The sequence below is a fragment of the Leuresthes tenuis genome, unplaced genomic scaffold, assembly GCF_036924035.1.
Source record: "Leuresthes tenuis unplaced genomic scaffold, fLeuTen1.0.hap1 SCAF_15, whole genome shotgun sequence".
Classification (NCBI taxonomy): Eukaryota; Metazoa; Chordata; class Actinopteri; order Atheriniformes; family Atherinopsidae; genus Leuresthes; species Leuresthes tenuis.
Window position 1 is genome coordinate 21617888 of NW_027325369.1, and position 17624 is coordinate 21635511.

Sequence of the window (17624 nt, forward strand, 5' to 3'; positions counted from 1 at the left end):
TAGTTATTAGTGCTCACGCGACGCTCGCTGCATAAAACCTGAAAACCTGTAGTTGTAGCTTTTTACGTGGGAGCATGAAAAAAGTGGAAGATGTAAAAGGGTAATAAGGAAATCTGTTAACAGTCTTTACTGATTTCCGAAACTGAAAACATCTGCATTTAAATTACATTTGAGATTTTGTAACCAGTCTGATGTTGTGACAGTAACTTGTCATTTTGTGTATTGAACAAGTGCAAGTTCTATCTATCATTTGTGGTGCTCTATCTATAACTATTTAAAAAATTAGCTACATTTATCAACAGGTTGTATAAAAACAAGATGCAACGTCTTTATTGTTTGGCTGAGGTTAAATTAGTATGTCACTGACAGAGAACTGAATTTGAACTGAAAAACCTTTTGGATGAGAAGTGAAACGCCTTCGAGAATCAGAAAGAATCTGCACAGACATGCAGTTGCAGTAAAAAAATTTGACTTTTGGCTGTTTCTGCATTAATTTAGCATGTTAACTGCCTAGCTTGACCTGAACCCTTGATACTAATTACCATTAGATGGGATCTTGTGTCACTGTCATGTCTATGCTGCCCTCACAAACATTTGCACTTCCAAGAAATATTCTTTGAAATAAGGCTACAGTTACAGCCAGTTGTCAGTCATGTGAAGCACAGGTAGTCAGTAAATGAAACAGGAAGGCAACAATGGCTGATGCGATTAGCAAGAAACCAAAGGACAGCAGGATGGCAGTAAGAGCTGAAAGATTAGGTTTGTTTCCAGCCTGTACAGAAAGCTCTGCTCCCTTGTGACATTTACTCTTTATTGCTCAATGCTTTTAATGTCCCCTCCCCCTGGCCCCAACTACAAACTGAGAACTTTTACTTATCCAGCAAATAATTGTGTATGTTTGATCATTTCTGAAATGTTGCAGTTATTGCTGTAGTGTCCTCTATGCTGTTTTAGCATCAAAACACAAATGCTATATGTGTGGCTCATGGCTCAGTGAATAAAGTAACATCCAATTAGATGTGACTAAAACAGAGCAAAACATTTTATTGATTTAATAATTTATTATCAATTCATTTGAAGGAGTCTGAAGGGGTTTGATCATGCAGTAAAACACATTAGGCTGAGGGCAAACAGAAAAGATGGTCTTTCTTTGGACCCATTACTTTCAGAACTCATTTTTTACAATAAGATTATAAAGTGTTTTCAATCACTGTTTACTTGTGCTTGAGGTTAGGTTTAGGCATTAAAAGCCATGTCATTAGGTTAAGCCAATAAAAATGACTTGTTAGATCATGAACAATATCGTGGTGTGCATTAAAAGCACTCTCCCATAACGTATTGCATATGAGTCTACATTTTTCTGGCTGGCCAGATGAGAACTATCCCCTCTGCTCAAAACACGAAATACAGAGCAGACAGAACAGCTTCCACTGAAAGACATTACTTGGAAAATGTGAGGGGTTTCACCCAAAAACAGTGAGCATCAGCATCCGTATCCATCAGCACTGATATCATGATTTTCATTTCATTACCATTTCACTATTCACTAGTTCTGGTACTTGAACACGATGTGACATTTACTACAAGCGGTGGCATAGTTGAACTTATTCAGTTATTCAATCTAGATTGTAGTTATTAGAAAATTCTTAAAAGGTTTTATGTAACTTTTATCACAAATATAAATACATACTTTAGAACTGCTATTCAAGTTCCGTAATAACACGGAGAAGTTTTACACCGGAACTGTGCCGACAACAGGATGGATTTTCATAGTCTAAAAGAAAGCCACGTCACGGACTATAGAAGCATGCAGTTGTAAAATAAGCCCTCCTCGTCACTATAGCGGTTACCTACCCCATGCTCATGCCAACCTGTATTGATCACTTAACAACAAGTGGCCCCGTGAAATGCATTTGTGCTAATAAATGTCAACATTTCTCTGTGTGCCTCATACTTGTTTCACACTCTGCAGAGCCGAGACCTCACATATTAAAACCGCCCTTCAAGACTTTCGGACAGCACATGTAATAAAGGATCCAAATAAAGCTTTCCTGGCGGAAATCACAAGCATCCTGAGAGAAAGGCTGAGTGGAACTCTGAACGTGTCAGCTATTTTTTTTTCTTTCTTTTTCTGGGCTATCTCAGAGGACAGGTTTATGTAAGTGGTTTATTGCATCCCTGCATCATTGCGGGGGACAAAGTAGGGGATACACAGGGCATTTATGAGATTAGCACAAAGTAAACTTCTAAGAATGAATTCTCCCTGCAGAGGACATCAGCAGCCAGCAAGATGGAGAAAATAGAACAAACACGGCGGGTTGCTGGGTTCACAATCAGTTCAGTTATCAGAGAAAAATGGCAACATCCAAAGCGCTGCCAAGGAACACAGCCAGGATGTGTTATATGGTCCCATGGAAAATGAGAAGAAAGAGCAAGAGAGGGACAAAATGCCTCATGTCTCCATTACCTTAAGTGCATCGTGACAGTGGAGGGAAAGCATCTAACAGCCATGTCACATGCATGACCGTCATGTATGATGCTTGCACTGGCTAATTTACTTTTCAGTTCAAGTGTAAGGTTACCCTGGCAGCGTTTGTCAAGATTGTAGATGCGAATTGAGGCAGAAGACATAAGTTGCTGACCACTCACTGTCTTTGTCTTAATGATCTTATCCAGACTCGACGTCATTTGTTAGTAATTTATGGTGCAAACGTTTTTGCCACTGAAATTGAAGTCATCACTCTTGTGGAAAAAACAAAACCCCAATTAATATCACATAGAGTACAATTAACAAAGATATATCTTAAATTAAATAAATATTCATTTGAAACCAATACACTTGTTCACAGGTTTGGGAAGTACTTGACAATTAAGCTGTTTCAAGCGTTGTAGAGAACTAGCCACGGCTCTTTTGTGGATATAATGTGCCTCTGTTGCGACTGTCCCTTCATGTAATCCCAGACTGACTTGATGATGTTGAAATCAAGGCTCTGAAGGGGCTGTACCATCTGTTGCAAGACATATTGCTCTTCAAATTGCTGAAGATAGTTTTGTAAGACGGAGGTTCTATGTTTTGGCTGCTGCCATGTAGCAGAATGCTTTTGGGACCAATCAGATGCTGATGGTGGCGTGTGACGGATAAGAATCTAAACATTGAAAGTTTGTACTTTTTCCTGGTATTGGAAATTGAAGGCTGTTAACAATATCAATGAAAACATTTCTATCAATACCAACACTTTTATAAATGTTCCTCCCCTCACACTGTACCCAATTTACGTGTTATATGAAAGTTTGTATCTTAAGCAAAATTATCACTCTTTCCTAATCCTTCATACGAGGTTTTGTTGTCATCATTTTAATTACCTAACTAGTGCAATTTCATTTGCTTAATCCTGATCGGTTGTGATGCCCAAACCAAGCCGAAGGTGAGAGCAAACATTTTAAAAGGACACAAAAAAAGGTTTTAAGGCCTTTGCACAACAACCCCATTTTTTTAAATAGTCATTTTACAAATAAGATACACAAAATGCTTGCAGCCTAAAATTGGATGCATTTTATTGTATCTGTCCTTCGCAGATATTCACTCCTCTCACTTTTTCACAGGAGAAGATTAAAAGGAAATACTGGGTCCATCTGATTTGACATCAAGATTCAAGGAGAGTTTTACCAGCTGGTCAAAGAACTATTGAATGATCCTTATCATTTCCAGGTTTTTCTCAGGATTTTGTTTTTAAAAAAAATCAAAGGAAAAATGTTTCTTTGCAGTTTCTTTTGAGCAATAATAATCAGAATCAATGTTTTTTTTCACAAATGGTTGGGATGACATTTTATGGTAAAAGTATGGAATTTTGAAAAAGTAATGCTTTAACACATACATTATTTTAGCATTACATGCCTAAACCAGTTTTTAGAGATAGTTCATGTAGGGTCACTTCCACTAATCTTTGATAAGACAAACCTGCTCCAACAAATGGAAGAGCAGGATGTTAAAGGGTTCTAAGGTAAACCACAAATATCTGAAAACCAGTGAACCGTGTTTTTTTCACATTGTTTGGATAAAAAAAATGCTTTGCTGAAATACTCATTTGATCTAATTTTGGTATTTCCATGTAGAACGGTGGTGCAGGGGTAAAAAATAATAATGGTAAAGAAAAATCTCTAAAAGCATCTGACAGATGCCAAAAATCACAGAAAATCGAATTAGTTCTAAAAACGTCAATGGTGGACGAAAGCTCTGGAATCACTGTATGGATCTAACAATCTGGATCTGTATGGATCACTGTATGGATCACTTACATGGGTCCGAAAATATATATAAGATCAGACAACAAATACGAACTTGATGTGCAAAGGACTTTACGTGGAACTCAAACGGGGGATTTCAGGTCAAACTGACACATCATTTACCTCACCACAACCCCTCAAGCTTCCTTATGATTCCTATTGATTATGCATGCCTGCATGTTGTTTGAGCCTTTCCTGGCTGCATCAGCAAAGGCTCATCAATATTGTTGTGACTTGTGTGTTACAGAACTGATGCACTGGCACGGCTTGGACGTATCCATGCACGAATACATGAATTGGTAATTTTTTACCCTGTTGACTAGGTCGTGTCAGAACACCCTCGTTGCTATTGAAGCCCCCTAATTTTTGCGATGACTTTTTTTTCGTCATCTAGCATTTTCTTTATATTTGTTACAACATGGATTTGGCAAAAAAATATTTTCCTTTGTGTAACCTGACTTTTTTTTGCCTTAAAAAAATTAATTTCTCCAGAAAATTCAGCATGATCAGCTTATGCAAATGGTCATAGAAGTGAAAAAAAAAGGAAAAACACTCTGAAGTTTCACTAAGAGAAAGAGGAGAAGCTTATCAGAGTAACAAAAATCTGACCCAGGGATAAGGTATCAGGTGGGAAATGGTGTTATATCACAAAGTGATATAATAATCTGCCACTTCAGGTCTGCTGCTTTTAGAGAGCTTGGAGGGGTGGAATCTCACCCTCTCTTCACTCTGCCACCAGTTATTCATGCACAGCAACAGCTGGGCATTTTGATTAATTTGTCCAAAGGCAGTGATTTATTCATTTGTTGGGGACCCGCTCGAACTCCACAATGGCTTTGCATGGTCTGCATACAAAGGTAACATGCATTCCCATCGGGACTTAGTTAATATTTCCTCAAGTTCTTTTCTCCTCCGCTCTTACCCTCATGCTCCTGTTTCGTTTTCATTAATCAGTTTTGACAGCTACCAAGAGAGGAGTGCTTTTAACGTGAAGTTTCATCATGATTAACTTTGTTTGAAGGGGGTAAAACTTGTACATTTTAATGTGGCATCTGCTTCGATTTTGCCGCTTTCATAGACTTCATCAAGTGTTGCTCTGCCCTGTCCAAAAAGGGAAATTAAACACTTTCAGCGAAAACAAATTTATAAATGCACGCAAGCCCAGATGAATCTTGCATTTATTTTGTGATCCAAGAAAACAAGAGGAGAATTTGATGATATTTACTGCACTGATGTTACATGTCTGTAATGTGATAATTGCTTCAGTCCTGTTGAAATATAAGAAGCCTGAACTCTATGACAAAAAGCATTGCCAGGAGTTTCATCTGGGGCTGGAGTTATAAGATAAGTTGAGAATGGGAGTTGTTTTACTCGAGACTATCTCATTAAAATGGTGCCTATCACAGGTTGGGGATTTATAAAGCAGCAAGTGAACAATTAGCTACTGAAGCTGATTTGTTAGAAGCAGGATAGATTAGCAAGTACAAGGATCTTGTCAGAGAACTGGGTCAGAGTATCTCCAGAACATCAGGTCTTGTGATTGTTCCCAGAAAGTGCTCAGCATCAATCCCAAGGACGAGCTGCAATATTACAAAGTGGTGAAAACCTACTCTAGCCCATATTATGTTCTTCTATAGGTTTACACTCTACAGTACAAAGTTACGTTCCTTAAATATTCACAAAACACTGTTTTTTTTCTCATCTTGTACTCACCTGCAGCATCTTTTGTCACCTGTTGTTTGAAACCCTTTCTTTAGCTAAAAAAGGCCTCCTGAAAGGCTCAGCCATGTGTAGGATCGGATCAAGCCACCATTTTTCTTCTTCAGTAATTCACACAGACCAAACCGAAAGTCATTCTTACACCTGAAAAGCTCAAGAGATGTTCCAGAAATGTCCGCAAATGTCCGCAACATTCGGTCTAGACTTTTTGTGAGATTGTTCCACCGAGCTCCCTGGCAAAACCCCCAGCGCTTTTTACATATTACAGCTGATAGATTTAAATCAGGCAGGGAATATGCAAATGTATAATATAATCTCTTTATTACTTGTCTTTTGTGTGTTTTTCCAGACGATGGCTTCAAAAGGGTGCATCTGTGGTTTTAATGTTGTGGCTCACTGGTATGTTTATTAATATGTGCATATAAGTCAGAAGCTGTATGAAAAAAAGTAGGAATAGCATTAATTTAGCCCAAATCCTGTCTTGAGTAAACCGACTCTGTAAGAATGCATTAACTCACAGAGTGAAGCTGACAGTATTCACTGTGCTGCACCATCTATAAACGAAAAACACACCCTCAGATCCAAGCGGTGCCATTGCCTTCTGCAGTCTTCCTCTCTTTCTCATCTTCCCCATCTTCCCCACACTCTGAGCAACACACACACACACGCACAAAGTGCTGACATGGGCACTTTGCGCTCAGTGTTTTCTCTCTCAGCTCTTATAATCTGTTTTATCTCAGGTGCTGTCAATAGCAGCTTTAATTAATGAGAGGATATTCTTAATGTAATTTAGCCGGCACAGGATTATAAAATGACACATCACTCTGCAGCCTGCAAGGCAATGAGAGGAAGATGGAATGAGAAGGGGAGGAATGTGCAAGTAGAGAAGGAGCAAGGGTTAGAAATCTGTTTGACATTAAATATTATCAGCAGCACATCAGCGTTTAAGTGCTATTAAAAAAAATTAAAAAACGCATTAAGTTCATACATCTATAATGAATCTCTGTGCTCGTTTGTACTTGTTTTTGAGTCATTTAACCGCTATATTTACGTTGGTGTTTTTGCATATCAACAACTTTCCTTTCAAAAGGTTCCTGTACAGGGAGACTCCCATCGTAATGAAGTCCAGACCAATTAAAAGAGTTTCTCAACTGAAAACATTGCAAAATGTCACTCTGAGACTGAAAGCAGTGGCGGGCTGGCAAGTGTGAGACACAGGGCAACAATTATTATCCAGACTGAGCAAGGTCCTCCATGGCTTAGTGGGTGGATGTGTTTATGGACGGACTGATACAGCTGGCTGACCACTATACTTACGAACCTCCCCCTTAGCTTTACAATAGTGCTCCTCCAAGACTTTCTTTTATGGATTCACTTAAGACGGTACATTAACTATAAATAAAGACCTATGGGTCAGTTGCTGGAGATAGTGTTTTGTGTCTCAGTACTACATAATTAATAATACCATCTAATTTATGTCACATCCGTTTGAAGATCTGCATTTATACAATATTCATAAATACACACAAGCAAGGGATTTAAATAAACGTCATACCTTTATTGGGTGTCTTCAGTTGTTGACATGTGTTCTTTCATACTTAAGGACAGTACTGAAGTGAATGTAAGGGCTGGTGTAAAACCAAACGTATGTGTTCTTAGTAAGGATTTCGTACTGAGTCATTTAATTACATTCTTTGGGCTGATTGAAGGTCAGTAAAGACACACACCTTTTCAGACTGATGCATAACCCCACGTCTCTGCCTTTAACCCTCCAACGTGATACAGGGAAGTTTCCAGCAGCCCGGACAGATCATTACCACAGGTATTCCATTTATCACAATCTCTTGACAAATGTACAAGAAGAAAAAGGCTCCCCGTAATAAAAAAGTTGACACAAATTTAATTAAGTGTCTGTATGTGGAATTCAATTTGCATTTCTGATGTTATATGTTCTGTCATGCATTTGCTGGAATAAAAGAGGTAAGACGAAGGAAAAGGTGTTGTGGTGTTCCATATTTAAAACAAGGAAAAACGTGTTATTTTAACAGTCGGTTTTCTGTTTTTGAGAAATGTTTTTTTTTTGTTGAGTACTTTAAAACAGTTCACACATGAAAACACAAAACATGGATACAGTGCACCCTCAAAAATATCTATAATATTTATCTTCATAAGTTTAAAAAATGATAGCAACAGTGAGTAAAAATGAATGTAAGAATAAAATTCAACTAAAGTGAAAGAAAAGCTAAAAAAAAACAGGGCTTCACTTAGACTTTATTGTCATTCAAAAACACATTCACAACGTACAGTTGAGCGAGATTACGTTGCAAGGCTCCAAGAAAACAGAAGACAAGTAAAACAGTATAAATACTTAGTATATAAAATATGAAGAAGAAGAAAATATCAAATTAACAGAAATGTAGCATCTCACGGAAAATTAGATGGCAGCATGGTGTATTATAACAGTGATGAGTTGTGCAAGATAATTTCTCAGGGGAGCAGAGTTCACAGCGTCCATATAAAGTGACTAGTGTCATATGTATGGGGGAGGGTTGGGAGTTTAGCAGTCTTATGGCGTGGGGGATAGAGCTGTTGTGGAACTTGAGTGTCAGTCCTGAAAAAAAATGGCACAACACAGCAACGGGAAATTAAACTAAAATGTGAGCAGAAACAAAATAAAGACTAAAAATAAAACTCAATTCATTGCAGGTCTAGATATTTAAACTACAACTAAAACATTGTGTTAGATGGGACACAAACGCCAGTCTGAGAGGTTGAAGAGAGAGGGGGGGGGGTCAGACTCTATGTTGAATTCTGTCTGCAAAGGAAAGAAACATGACATGGAAGTCACAACACTGGAAAAAAAAACAGGGCAAAAAGCCTTCGCCAGACTAGAGGCTTTTAATGTTTACTACGAATATGTTTTGCACCATGAACCAAAGTAGTTTTTAGACATTCTGATGTGCAACGGGGTTGCACTTTGCAGTTTTGTGGTGCGACTATGTCTCAGACACTGAAAAATGTCATTCAAGAGAACTTGATTTATTTTCCAGATGACTTGTAATAGCTGCACCACATTCATTTCAAGCCACTTAAACATTAAAGGCTATAAAATGCCTCGCACATTTGGAGCATCATGTGAAGAATTTGGAGCAGCAGAGAATTTTGTAATTGGCGAGATTAATAATATTTACAGCGTCGAGATGCAAATCTCCCTTCGCTGAGGCTCCATGAATAATTGAGTGCGAACAATCATTTTGAATAATTCATTCCTAAATATTCTTCAGTGTGTTCTTTTATGACCAGAGGGCAAGCTGAGTTTTGTGACAGTAGCAATGCGCGGCAGTAATTACGCTGAGTGTCTGCGGCCCTTCTTAATTGCTGGGAGAAGTTCCTTTGTGCCAGCGGTCTTCTTCAGAGAGGAGGGAAGAGGAAGAAAAAAAAGACAATAAGTCAGAGACAGAGAATATTGAGAGAGAGTAAACAATCCTTCTCTTGCTCTTTCCATCTATCTTCCCATTCATATCCCCTTACTATGCTCCTCATCACTGAGATTTCCTGTACCGGCTCTCTGTGCCTGTGTTTGCCGCTCTTGAGTAGAATATTGATGCTAATGGAATTAATTACTTATGGTGTTTTTTTCTTTCAACATGTGCATCCTAACAGTTTGGTCTGCTGGGGGAGTGAAGAGGAGGGGGTGGAGCGCAGGGAAAGCACAGCGGACTTTGACTGAGGTGGGAAATTAAAAAAGAGAGCTCTAAAAAGGAGATAAGTTGATGTGTGCAGTGAGGCCTCCAGACCTCAAGGACCTACTAGGAATACCACGCTCCTGATTAAAATCACAGCTATCATTAAAGCAGCCCGACTCGCCGCTTTTAATTGAAGGGTTTTAAACAGACTCTGTGACTTGACTATAAAACACCGAGAGCAGAGATTCAACCTGAAGGCGCTTTCTCTGTGTTTTCAGCCAGCACAGGCCACTGGTGTCGATGATAGATCCTCCTGCTGTTTTAGGCCAGCAGTGTTAATGATAAGCCAATTAATTTTTCCAAAGGAAATTGCATGACAGATACCCTGTGAGTTTTGTGCACAAACATCTCATCAGAGTTGCTTCCTTTTCTTCATGATGCTGTTTCTGCAGGCGTTGCTCTCGGTTTGCAGAGGTGCCGGTTAATTGTTGTTGTATTTTTATTTTTCTCTTATTTTACAGTCACTGTACAACCAAAATCCCCCAACTCAAGCCTGTTTTTCTTCACTCAGATCCCCTGAGATTCTGTTAGCGAGACTTACGAGATAATCTCGTTCATTGGCCGTGGCATGAGCTGAAACAGGATGTCAGAAGTATAGCCGACAAGAAAGCAAGAAAGCACTTTGTAAAATTTTATTATGCCTTGATGGACGATGTGCACCTGTTCTGATTACAGCCATAAAACAAAGATCCAGGCTTCATCATCCATCTCTTGAAGCGGAATATGCTTGGCGCTTAACTCAAATCCCCTACTGTGAGATAATAACACAACAGAAGACTTTTGTGCTTTGGAGGCTTTGGCAGGATTGAAAGTTTTTATTTTTTATTATCTGTTATTTGGCAAGGAAGATTACCTGTTTTCTGCTGTCTTCTCTTGTTAATTACCTCTAACAACAGTATGGTTATAGTTTGTCTGACACATTAAGCCATCCTAGCTTCTCTCATCATCCTGTCCCATCTCTCTTCTCCTTTACACTCCCATACTTTTGCAGTGTAGCTAGAAACTTAACCGGAGGCCTCGCTGCCCAGTATCGATCTGCGTGTCGTAATGATGGCTGAGAGATTGCTTGCACCGGGGAGTGATCTGGAAGCTGGAGTAGGATTAAGGAAGGCATGGATTGCCATCGATTTCTATCTGATACAATCATTTCATTTGGGCTCAGATCTCCTTCCTGGTGCTTTTTGACCCAATCCACAGCAGAGATCTTTTAATTCTCCCCCTCCCCTCCTCCCCTTAGAAGAGCCTAATGCTATAACATGCCACTCTGCTAACAGGGTTAACACCTCCTGTTGTTCTTGCCATTACAACAAAACTTATTAATTAAGGCCAAGCTCAGGATTGAGACCCCTTGAGAGACCTGAGACGGAATGAGGTCTTAGAGAAGATCTCGTCTTGACCGGCAGATTGGTCTGATAGTACACAGCAGTGCTCTGCTGTGACAGATTTGTGAAAGGCACAGTCATTTACTTTGATTGATTGTTTTGTGTGGAGAAAGCCCTATTTTCCCCCTGAAAATAAGGCCAATCTATTGAACAGTGGCGCATCGTCTGTGAGTGTTTTTAATTTGTTGTCTCGCCGTATCACTGCCACAAGATTTATGTCCACAGCTCAGCATGCAAGGGAGCCTTTTACCACTCACACTCACCGTACAGTGTGAAAACATAGATTGCTGGTGTGATAGATAAGTGATGAGGAACACTGACACAGTACATAGAGCCATTGAAATGATGCTTTCATGCTTCTTAGGAAATAGAGTATGAGCTCTAACTCTATAATCAAAACTCAGTGGTTATCGCCACAAAGTATGGGGATGGATGCTATCAGCTCAAATTCAACTCATATTATGTTTGCCCCTTCTGCTTTTCTTTCTAGGCTTATAGCAGCTTATTATCTCAGTCTTTTGCACTTCTGGGATGATGAATTTCAGATGTAAGTATCATGCTGACACATAGATGCTTTGTAAGGGGCTTGCTTCTAAGCATGCTCTTCAATTAGTCCAATTTATGTAGCAGGGCCTGGATTCACCTTCAAAGCAGGGGAGCAAACAGCCAGGCTACTATTGATTTGGCCCTGCTTTTCCTCTCGACCATTGATTAAATCTCCAGCATTATTTGCAATACAGGCCAGGGGGATGGCGTTATTGCTCTGCTCCGCCGTTACCCGTCAGTTTTCCAGGCCTATGAGACAGAGAAATAAGGCCACCAGAGCTAAAGTAGAGAGAAATGTGATGAAAAACAAGGAGCATCAACCACTTTACTCTCCCTCCCCTACGTTTTTTTTTTTTTTTTTATCTCCAGGAAGAGATTTGCTCCTAAATGAAGGTCTCACAGCGGAAACTAGAATTGTCGGGCAGAGTTTCCAGGAAATGCCCTCTCTTCCTGGGCCAGCTTACCATCACAGCCACTGGAGATGACGGTGCCCTAATCTAAGTGTTTGACCCCCTCGGATTGATTTATCGTAATCAACTGTGGACCAGGAAGAATCCAGAAGGATGCCTGTGTAGTGGGGGAAAGGCACCTTGGGCCCATACAGACAATCGCTAGACCCTCCATCAATTTACTCATGACAGGATCCAAAGACAGAGAGACACAGAACTGTTTCTGGTGCAGGTTGGAGAGAGGGGGGTGACCAAGGTGGGGATGGATAGATGAGTGTGTAGGTGTATGTGGTTGGCTGGTGATAGTGGGATATACAATAGAGGGTCCCATGGGTGGAGACAGCTAATTAGCTTTGTGAGAAAACGATCACACTAACAAGGCAAACAAACTTATTATACTACTCTCATTATCCCTCTTGTTCTCTGAGGAACATCACCAAAGCGGTAGTTTGAAAGACAGCTCTTCACCTGCAATTGCATAATTACACCTTTACACACTGCTCCTCAACAAAAAAAATAAAAAAGAGGACTGCCCTGGTTTGGAAAAATGCTCGTAAGTGAGGTATTTTGTGCTTTCACAGAACATTCTTTTAGTCACCTCTAAACTGGTCTTTGCAGGATGCGAGACCGGTTCAATCAAGTGCAAGATACAAAGGGAAATTACTTCAAAAGCACCACCTCTCACTTTCTCCAGGCATGACTGCATCACTTGCTTTATGTCAGTGGTGTATAGTACAGCTCAGTGATAAAAATAAGCTTTCCATATAAAGCAGCATCTGCCGGCGCAATCCGCACCAAGTGGCCAGTCTCAAGCAGCCACGAGAAGCACAAATACACAAATACATACACAAATACATGCTCTAATATCAGAGACAGGAACGTTAAACAGACCAGGCGACTGATATTAAAGGAATTTACAAAGTGTCAAAGCAACCAAGTTGAAGTTACTGAGACAGACTTGTAGATGGTGCACTCCGGAGGAGAAAGCAGTAAGGAAGCACAAGAGGAAAACAGGTGGGTCTTGAGGTGTTCTTGGAATTGTGATTTTTAGCTAATAAACTAAGCTTTACTGACTGGAAAAGGTTTTCCTGATGAGCATAACATAACAACCTTCCAGAGCAGACAGCAGAGTGCAGGGTGGGGAGACAACAGGTGAGTAACTCAAAGCTGACTGAAGAAGTTTCCTCAGGTGTCCAAAGGAAGTCTGTGCTTCTCAAATCCTGGCTCATTTTTAAACAAACAGAAGGTCCTAAATGCACACGTGTACAGAATCCCGGAAACAGGCAGAGGGAAAAGGAAAAAAAGAATTATCTCACAAGTAATCTTCACAGAACACAAGTCTTTTTTGGCCGGTTTTGGCCGTACAATAGTGCATGAATGTAGACAAACTGGAAGCAACCAAACGCGCAGACCCAGGCTCATAAAGAGAAGGACGTCAGTGCAGCCACAGGTGAGTCTAATGTGTCATCAAGCAGCACCGTATAGCCACGCTTGTGGGAAGGTATGAGCCGGAGGGAAAACCAATCAGAAAAAAACAAAAACACAGGAAAACACACAGATCCTAACAGTCGTGCTACTGTGGCTTAAACACACTGATTATCCAACATAAATTCTTGAACAAAGAAGGAAGGTCACCAATTTAGAGATGTATTTACCCATCAAGAGAGGTAGCCCCTGCATTTATGAACACATTCACAGCCTCAAGTGTATGGCGCAAGCACACAAACAGCCACAAAGTCAAACTCGAAAGCTCATAATCAGAGATGCATTCATTCAAGCACATCACCCCTGTGAAGCAGCATGGCCACTAAGTTCATGTAGGCTGGCACGACTGGCATATGGGCGCATGAGATATGTCATGCTGAACATAAAGGGACCAGGGTGTATAGTGAGAGCAGATGCAGTCCTCCAAGGGTGTGGTTGGCACCAGGCTGCTTTCCTTGGCCACAGTCCATGTTCTCCCACTGCTGCAGGACTATAGGAGATGCCTTTAATATGGCTTTAAGTCCCATTGAACAGTGGGAAACCCAGGGATCCAATTTAATACCGGCCAGCTGCCCAGCTCGTCTGATTGCAGTCTGCCATATGTAGTCCTCGCTGTGAGTGAGTGAGTGTGAGCAACTTGTGCGACTGTATGTGTGCGAGTTTCCATGTTTTAATGATGCATGCATGAGCGATGAGCACACAAGTGCCTCAAAGTTTCCTTATGTTTGTCTATTTACTTTCCTTTATGCTGTAGTTCTTTGACCAGCAAGCATAATGTGTAAAATGAATGTTCTAAAAAAATCAGTTGGAGAAAAAAAATCAAACACACAAATTCATTGACAAGCCTTATTGAATCAGAAAACCCAATAAGTATATGCCCGATACAATGAATTCAATAAATGCCCTTCTGCCAATGTAAAAGGAGGTGAGTAACAGACACCAGCCATAGTAAAAAAAAAAGGGAAATTCTAACAACAAAAAGGCCCCACTGTGCTCTGACTGTTTTAGGCGAAATGCCAAACCCAGCTACCCAGTTTCTGCTATGAGAGGGGCAAGCGACTGTTAGAGCTGAGGCTTGACACTGGGCCACAAGAGACCAGCTAACCTAACCTCAACAGTGACCCTCAAACCGCTGCAGGACTCCTGAGGCCACCCTCACTCCAAACAAGCAGATGACATTTATTGTACAGTGGAACTCACGGCTCCATCAGCGGTCTCATGTGGTGTCTATGCGCGTGAACAAACGCACGTGTGTAGTTTCAGGTCTGTAGCTTTTACAACAGGAGAGAGAGGTCTGGCCTGCGAAAACCTTTTTCGAGCAGAGCTGTGCCACTGTTAAAGCCAGATGAATTGATACAAATGTGCAGTGCTCCAAACGGTGATGAAAGAAAGATACATGAGAAGATAAAGTGTTTTTTGGGTGGATGTGTTTGTGTATTTGTGTGTGTGCCTGTGGTGTGTGCAGAGTAATGATGTGCTGTGTCTGATGGGAAAGTCACATCTTAATGATGGATGGTCGATTATGGAGAGATCTTTCTGCTCGTCCCGGGCCCAATGTGCTCTGCTATTAGCATGCATATAAATGGATCATACCCAGCAGCCTCTTCGCTCTCTCTTGCAACTTCTATTAGATATGCAGCCCTGTCTCTCCATCAATAAAGCATAGTCATACTGGGAATTAGCATTTGTGTGTTGTGTGTGTACATGCGGCATGTGAATATGAGCTCTCGGCTCTCATTAACTCTTTCAGACTATAGTGTCGCAATAACCTCTCCCCTATCAGGTGTCATGAGGGTTTCTTTCCCAGGGTTGTGTACATGCATGTGTGTACGGGAGTGTGTATAAGTGAGGAATGAGTGTTTTTCCAGACTGCGATTCTAACCCCATTTTTTTGTGATGTCAGGGGTTCTTAAAAAAAAGTGAAACTCTGCATTGTTAAAGAACTGAAAACTCATTTCACTGGAAGAAAAGCATGTTTTGTGCAGGGTGCAGTGAGAATCTGGATTCTTTAACATTCATTTTTACTATATATGAGTTTCCATGTCCGTGTGTCTTTAAGAATATTGTGTGTATCCATGCAAATACATCAGCATATATTGATGATATTGCTGCTCAAGCCTGTGACTGAACATAGTAATAAGCTGCGAGTTTCTGTCTGTGTGTGTGTGTGTGTGTGTGTGTGTGTGTGTGTGTGTGTGTGTGTGTGCATTGAGAGTACACTTTTGCCAACAGGCATTTCCTAATTTACTACCTGGCAGTCCTCAGCATGGAAGAAGCACGCCATCCAGGGATGCATAAATCTCTGTAACATTCAGGTTATTGCACTTTTTATGTTGAAATTCTGCTTGCCTTTGAATGTTACAAACAATGTTTCCTTTAACAGCACAATCTGTTCTACACAACTGCCATTTGTTTTATGGACTATAGGGGTTACAGCCGAGTGTTATCAACTGTCTCCCTCCTCGTTAATCTACAAAGGGACATCAGCATCATATTTAAGAGGGGAAAAAGAGTGAATTATGTAAAAGGTCTAGCAGTATTTTACATTTCAGATTGTTGTGGTAAATCATTAGTGAGCATAATTGAGATTGCTCCTGCAAACAACAAGATCGCATAAATCTCTGTGTCTAATATAGAGTGTGCATATGTGCATATGCCCATGTCTGTGAATGTGCTTCAGAAACCCCTCTTAATGATGTGGTGTGTTTACAGTTTGAGTCACTTTTTGCCAATTTATGATACACATAATTACAGACAACTAAACACAAGTGTCTATGAAGTTATTTGTAGTTTTCAACAACTGAGCAACTCATAATGTGTTCCTGCCGGCTTTCATTGAAGCAACTGGTGATAGTCATTTTCCATGCTGTAAGAAAGTGCTTCCCAGGATGCTCTCCAGAAATAACCGAAGGCAAATAAACAAGGCAGCAGTAAACACATTTGACAGAATTTGAGCTTTCCTTCACCCTGAGCATTGTTCAATAGTGCAAAATCCTCAGACCTCATCCGGTGTCAGTGGCATGAAACTGGAGCTTCAACACCACTCTCAGTTGGACAAATGGGAACATGGCAAGAGGTACATCACTACAAGCCATTTCTTAACCTTGTGAACATAATTCAGGAAAATCTTGAGGCTTGACGCGTCTTTGGTCTGTTTGGTATGCATGTCAAGTCGAATACACAAACACTACAACCCAATAACTCACGTGTTTGCACTCGAGTGGCAGGATAATCGCTGTAAAGATGTTGAGTGTGTGTGTGTGTTCAGTTGGTAGGACAGCAGGAAAGGAGAAGTTGGAGAACAGAGGGATAAGGCATGGTGCGGAGGGTGAGGTGAAGGGCAGTAATGGGGTCAGCCTCAAAGGTGAAGACTATAATCCATCAGTAACCTTTCCTCCCAGATGCAAGCCATACTGCCATGTGCAGAGTATGCATCTGTACATGTAAGCACACTCACATGCCGTAACCCCAGCATCAAACTCCAGCCCAGCGTCTGTTGTTTGATGAAAGCCAGAATGCCCCGCCAGATCACACAAATCCTCCTTTAACTTTCCAACAACTTTAGCATTATAGACCGAGCTGCGTCTGTGTTGACAATATTTAATGCCCAGGGATTATCCTTAGGGTTCAACAAAGATTTTAGACCACTGCTGTCTCACTGTGGGTTTACACAAGCTTTTGATGGATTCTATTAAGCAGCTGTGTGCTGTAGGTGTAGTTGTACCCTCTGGAGTGCTGCATCGCTTTTTAGTGCACTGTAGTTTCATGTTAATTGTAGGCTCCCTGTAGGTGCCAGCTGGAAAGCAGGGAATATCCCAAGCTGTCATCAGCAGCTTGCACTTAAGCCCCAAAATCCTGAGTTTTCATATTCAGTCATCTGCCCTTTTTTGCAAAGCTGAACATGCTAAAATGTTTGCCTCTTTTTTTTTTCTTCAGTCACCAGATGAGATGTTCAGCAACTACACCCTACTGAGATCTGTAAAGTAGGAAGCCAGATACAGTGAGGAACCACA